The sequence below is a fragment of the Desmodus rotundus genome, chromosome 2, assembly GCF_022682495.2.
Source record: "Desmodus rotundus isolate HL8 chromosome 2, HLdesRot8A.1, whole genome shotgun sequence".
NCBI classification, from domain to species: Eukaryota; Metazoa; Chordata; class Mammalia; order Chiroptera; family Phyllostomidae; genus Desmodus; species Desmodus rotundus.
Genome location: NC_071388.1, coordinates 203,563,244 through 203,569,912, shown reverse-complemented (window position 1 = coordinate 203,569,912; position 6,669 = coordinate 203,563,244). Strand labels below are relative to the sequence as shown.

General features: G+C 49.0%; 1 long non-coding RNA gene across 1 annotated transcript; it reads left to right on the top strand.

Moving 5' to 3' along the window:
• The first annotated feature begins 973 nt into the window (after positions 1-973).
• LOC123480112 (uncharacterized) lies at positions 974-5,474 on the top strand. Its single transcript, XR_006655984.3, has 4 exons — positions 974-1,163; positions 2,988-3,127; positions 3,397-3,510; positions 5,360-5,474. It is a non-coding gene; the product is annotated as an uncharacterized lncRNA (long non-coding RNA).
• The last annotated feature ends 1,195 nt before the right edge of the window (positions 5,475-6,669 follow it).

The window sequence follows — 6,669 nt, the reverse complement described above, 5'->3', positions numbered from 1 at the left end:
GACATTCTTATGTTGACACGAACTAGACACAGTCCCCCCTCTATAGCCCTACCACAGATGTCACAGCCCACGGCACACCCATACAAATGGGGTCACACAGTACACATCGCTCTGACATCTGCTTTTCCACCTGGACCATGGAGTCTGGATATCCTTTCATGTCAACACCTATGGACTGGCACTGTCATTTCAAAATACCAAGTAGTGTTATGTATTATGTATATGATTAACCCTACTTCATTTTAACCAGTGCCCTAATGTTGTGAACTTTTATGCATTTATAAAAAGCACTCCTGTGCACAGCCTCACACATGCAGACCGTGCACTGGCCTTATGACTTCAAGATGCTCTTATATCATCCTCAGATGCACGAACATAGAAAAATGGCCCCAAGTCGCCCATAATCTTTCTGCTAGCTCAATGACTTCAGCTGTTCCTGGGTAATGTTTTTGTGTTTTAAGTGCTTTTAGATCAAAATAATCCTTATGCCAGGCCTGACTGGGGTGGCTCAGTTGGTTGGGCGTTGTTATGCAAAGTGAAGTGTCACCGGTTCAATTCCTGGTCAGGGCACGTGCAGGTTGCCCTGGGTTGCAGGTTCGGTCTTGGATCGGTGAGTATTTGAGAGGCAACTGATCAATGTTTCTCTCTCCACATCGATGTTTCTCTCCCTCTCTTTCTCCCTCTAAAAATAAATAAATAAAATCTTTTACAAAATAATCCTATGCCAAAGTGGCATGTTTTGGAGTGGCTTACTTTGCCACCCTTTGCAGCCCTGGGTGCTGTTGGCAGTCTTCATACAACCACAAGGGGAGTCAGTCTCTGTAGGAAGCTGACTTCGTGCAAGGTGAGTGGGGAGAAAGAAACGAGGTCTTTGGAGCAAGCGCACTGCAAAGCAGGCTCTATCTGTAGACTTGGCAGGTCTGAGTCATTGTCTCCCTTATTGTCCACGCCTGGCTGATGGGGCCAGGTTCCCTCCCCCTGGGAATGAGGCTGACTCATGTCACGGCTGGCATTCACTGGGCAGGGCTGTGCGTCAGCACTACCGTGAGCCCCACAGTCTCGTCCGATTCATCGTGAAACATGATGGGATGTCACATGGCTGTTCAGAATGGGGTACTGCTTGGAAAGATGTCCGTGAGAAGTGAAAAGAGAAGGTAACAATGGTATGTTATGAATCCTGTGTAATCAAGGAAAGAAATGTCCATTTTAACCAAGTAATCTCTTGGTTGGGGGTGTAAAAGCTAGTGAGAGGAGAGAAGGAAACCTGTCTTCTTCAGTAATCTCAGCTTGAATCTTATCTGCTGCCTGAGGGAGGGGAGGGTACCCCCTCTCCTCCAGTGAGAGCCTCTGGGGGAGGGAGGGGCACCCCAGGAAACCTGGCTGAAGCAAGGTGGAAGGGGCCTAGTCCTTGAATAGCCAAGGTGGGGGCTGGAGGTGGTGTGGGAAGGGGTGTGTGGGGACACGGCTTAAAATGCCCAATGCTTATGAACACAAGTCATCCCAAAGGGGGTCCACTCCTTTGGGGAAGGACTGAGACTAGAACATCCTAGTCCTATGGGGTGAAGGGAGCAGGTGGACCAGGGGCCCTGGAGAGGGGGGCTCGGCTCCTGGAGCAGCTTGTGTATGTCACTCGATTCTAGGGTCTAGTGGGCAACACATCTGTCTGGTTGAGGCCCCTGGCATCCAGGACTAATGTAAGCACCGGGGCAGGGCTGAACTGAATGAAAGACGGAAGGGGGCAAGGCTAAGGTTGGGGTGAGGCACAGACAGCAAAAACGGGGCCTTCCCACAGGCACAATCCCCAGGAAGTGAGGCTTTAGAAACTGCGTTCCCACCCTGCAGTTGTCAAGCCTGACTTCACAGCTGGAAGTTCTGCTTTCTGGCTAGTTCAGAGTTTCTCCTTTAAATGTAAATATTATTTTGAAGGGAGCCTCCAGCCCAGGGAAGTCTTGGTCTGCTTAACTGCTCTCAGTGGGAATATGCAACTTTAAAGCGTTTGAAAAGAATCCACTTCAGAGGAATTTGCATTTTCAGAAAGCTTTCAATAGAGGGCCTAGCGATGGAGCCTGTGAATGAAGTCTTTCTGTGTTTGCTGCTCCATGTGAACAGTACAGGAGGCGTGAGGAAAGGAGGCACATTGCATTCCGCCCCCGCAGCCCCCCGCAGCTGTGGCTGAGGGGGTGGGAGAAGGCACGTTTGCCAAGAGCCAGGGAGGATTCTGGGATGTGCGTGTTGAGTCTCTCCTGCAGGTTTCCAGGGAGCTGGTTTGCATGAGGTAAACATGCATCCTGATTCCCAGTACCAGGGGCCATTGTTCCATGCTCTGCGGCCTCCTGTCTCAAGGATGTGGTCTTGTGGGAAGGCGCGGAGTACTGTGGGGGAGGAAGAAACTTCCTCTACTCTTCCAGGTTCTTCTGGCTGGTCTAATAATCAAATAGACCTGAGACAGATTAACAAGAGAAAATGACCAAATATAATCACATATGTACACAGGGGAAGCCCCCATACAGGAGAATCAGAGACCCCACTGACTTGGGAGGCTCAGAGACAGAAAGGGAAAATGAGGTATGTATGACGTTCTAAGCAAGGGGTGAGGTCAGGCGCCTGGAGATTCAGAGGGCAGTAAGGTCAGTCAGAGGAGGAAGGTCATTCAAAGGACGATAAGAAGAGAGGATGTTCAGTAATTAGAAGTTTGCTTTGCTTTATAAGAAGGTTATAAAAAATTATCTCTGGTAATAACTGTGATTGTGGACAAGGCCCCAAGTTTAAGTTCATCAAGGGAGAAGTAAATGTTTCTTGTGAACCCGCAGGGTCTGTTAGCCTTCAGCTCAAAAGAACTCACATACCGAAGTGGCCCATCTTGGGGAGGCCTGCTCTGAACTCCTTTGTAGCCCCATGGGCAGCGTTGGCAGGGGTGAAGCCTGGCTGTTTGTTTTTTTGTGTGGGATTCAGCCCCACATGCAGATCCCTTTTCCATCCCTTCTCAGTTCAGTGGGGACCCGTGGTGGCTACAGCGCAGTCCTCGCTGCAGGTTCTCTGCGTGTACCTGGGACCAGAGCTGAGGGTCCAGACGTGTAACTTCGGGATGCCCCTGGGAAGCTGTTGCAGGCATGGGCCATCATTTCAGGTGAGTTTATTCTAAGACCAGCCTACACACTAGACCAAGAAGTTACCCTGGATTTTTTTGTATTAAGTAACCAAATAAGGTAATAAAGTGGACAACCACCTAGCAGAACAAAATGCCTCCTTACGTGGCCTCCTTCCCCTTGAAAAATGTTATACTATACCCCATTTCTTTTCTTTGTCTTTTCTTCCCTTCCTCCTTCTCTCCATCTGTCCCTCTCTTCCTTTTTTCCAATGCAAGCAAAGTATTATTGACTTCCCTCTATCTGCCAGGCACTGTACTAGGCGTGGGCGATATTTGAGCAAACAACACAATCAAGGGATCCCTGGCTGGCAGAGCTTACAGGCTAGAGGAGGGAGACAGGCAACAAATACTCACCATAAGCAGTAAGTAAACCTTACAGCGCGTAGCAGGCACCGAGGGCCATGGGGGAGAAAGTGTGTGGGGCGTGCTGTTTAAGCAGCGTGGTCGGAGTAGATGTCATTAAGGAAAGGACATTTGAACCAAGAGTTGAAGGCCAATGTAGGGGAGAAAAAGTAACTTTTCCTTCCATCCTTCTAAGTTCTCAACTGGGGCTTCTATATTAAAAGACAGATTAATATGAGAAAAATCATGCAAACTTATTTGAAATAAGCTTTATGGGACACGGGAGCCTTCATAAAGAAATGAAGACCTGAAGAAGCTGTTAAGCCTGAGCATTTTGATGCTAGTTTGATGATGATTGGGAAATTGTGGGAAAATGTGATAGGACAGAAGGATGCTCCTTTCCTCTGGATGCCGGCGGGGCGGGGGAAGGGGTGCCTCTCACCTGAGGGTCCTGTGACCTGCTTCAAGGGAAGGGCACAGAGTCCTTCCTGCACCTGCTGTGCCTCAAATTCTGTCAGCTTAAGGCAGCAGTGTGTGATGTGGGGAAGAGTGCCAGATGCAGCCCTGGCCAGCCCAGAGGCCTAGTGGGGAGGTGTAGAGAGCAGGACCAATAAAATGGCATTGATCTGGTCAGGATAGCATAAAGTATATAAAACACAAGGGAGTCACTCATGTCAATCAAGATGGCTGCCAGTCAGCCATGACACTTTGGTTCAAGAAGAAAACTACCTAAGTCAGAGCAGACACACCTGGCAAGGAGACACACCTAAGATATCTGCACATATGACCAGAATAGCCATGTCTGCAGAGTGGGACCACCCAGAGATAGGCTCCTGGGGAAATTCCCCACTCGCCATCAAGGGTGCCAAGATGCCAATTAAGAGATCCAGAAAAGTAGAGTACACTACTCTTAAGGGTATAACTGAGGCAGGCTCCAGACCACTGCTGAGATAGCTGAACTCCACACACCAGAGGGCTGCTCCACGCCATGCTGAACTACCTGGGCATTCTCGCTGGAGCCTCTGCCCTGCTGGAGTGGGGACTTCGTCTGCCCCACGCCCACCTGGTTCCAGAGATTCTTCCTTGAAATACGCTGACAACTCCCTCGCCCACCGTGCTGGCCTCTCAGTCTGGACGTGCAGACTGAGACTCTGGGACTCAGGTTTGTTATCCCCCATTGACTGCTGTGTGTGTGTTAGATTCCTCTTAGATTGCTAGAGTGTGAGTAGGATAGTAATGTACATTGATGGTCTACTTTCAGTGACCCTGCATTCAATAAAAGCTGAGAGAACAGCATAGTTACTGTGTGTGACCCGTCTACTCCTTGGCGCCAGGCTGCTCAGCAGGCAGCTAACTGAGCAGTTGCCCAGCTGAGTTAGAGGAAAGACTATGTTGCAAACATATGCTTATAACAGGAGGGCACCTGGCACTGGCCAGAAACAGCAGGGAGGTCTCTCTAGCTGGAGTGGAGTAGGCTGGCAGCTCAGGAAATACATTAGAGAGGGTAGGGGGCCTGGTAAGGACCCAGCTTTTGCTCTGAGATGGAGAGCCACTGGAGGACTAAAAAAAAACTTTCTTATGGCAAATTTCCTGAATAAACTGACGAAGATTCTCTCCTTGACCTAACTGGCTCCCCTAGGCCTTGACCTTAGTCTCTGTCCTTGGCCTGTTTAGTCCCACTTTAATGGGAATCCCATTGGGTCAGGTTAACCAGAATCCTCTACCTTTGGTATCCGACCACCCTTGGTATCTGATCATGTTCCTCACCCCTCACCCTGACCTGCTTAGTTAAGAGTCCTGTCAAGTCGCTTTAGCCAGGACCCCCGGTCCGGACCACCATGCTTCCTCTTAGTAATTTTCCATCCACAGACCCACCCGGCTCCTTGGCTATGAATCTCCACTTCAGAACGGAGTCCAGTGCTATTGTGAGGTCTCTCTTCCCTGATTGCAACAGTTCCTGAATAAAATTTGCCTCTACTGCTTCACTTCTGTCTAGCTGTGGCGTCGACAACCTCATCGTAGAGACAAGGGCGTGTACCGCTCACCGGGCTTCCACAATGAGCAGTTCATGGCCAGTTGTCTCGTCTGTACCCCACCTCCTGGCTCCCCGACGTCACACCAAGTCATCAGTACGTAGTTCCACATGTGTCCCTGAATGGTAAGGACCACTTGTAAGCCTAACTACCGTATTTTTCGGACTATGAGACGCATTGAACCATAAGATACACCTAGGTTTTAGAGGAGGAAAATAGGAAAAGCCAGGTAAGCTACATTTGAACTATAAGACGCACCCCCCTTTCCTCCCAAATTTGGGGGTGTGCGTCTTATAGTCCAAAAATACAGTAAATCATTGTTGCACCTAAAAGTTTACAATAATTCCTTGATACAATCACATTTTCAGTCATCAGGTCAACAGGGGTTTCTTTGCGGCAGAGCGACATACTCTGAGTTATTCTTGTAAATGGTCAGATTGTGTGGTGCACTGGGAATGCTCACGCTCCGGGGCAGAAGGGTCAGAGGGTCCAGCCACTTTGAAAACCAGCGTGGTGGCTTCTTATCAAGTTGTAAACATATGCCTTAGGTCCCAGGAGTTCCATTCCTAGGTATTTACCAAAGAAAAATGAAAACTTCAATCTGCAAAAAGAATTATAAACCATATTCATGGCAAGTTTATTTTAAAGTTTATTGGAAATAATCTGAATGTCAATTAACAGGCAAGTAGACAGCTACACGTGGCGTGGTCACACAGGAACTACTACCGAGAGAGAAAAAGGAGTAAACTATGAACACACACGGGACTATGAATACGCAGTCCATAATGTCTTAGGTCCAAAACACTATGTTGAACAAAAGAAGCCAGATGCAGGAGTGCATGCTGGTTGATTCCACTCACGTGAGTTCCTACAGCAGGCAGGGGTATGTCTCTGACTTCACCGGTGGTTGCCTTGGGTGAAGGGGGTGAGGATATCGACTAGACAGGGGCTGGTTGCGGGGGAGACTTAGAAGTCTCAGGGTGTGTGTGGGAGGTTTGAAGACAGTCTTGGGGAATGTGAGGTGATTTGATCCCTGCCAGCACTAAGGCCTGCTTGGAGTGCAAGTTCGTGATATGAGAGTGATTCTGGCAGCATATGTGGCTGTGCTTTGCTGAGTTCAGCTGCCCAAGGGCCTGTGCACAGGAG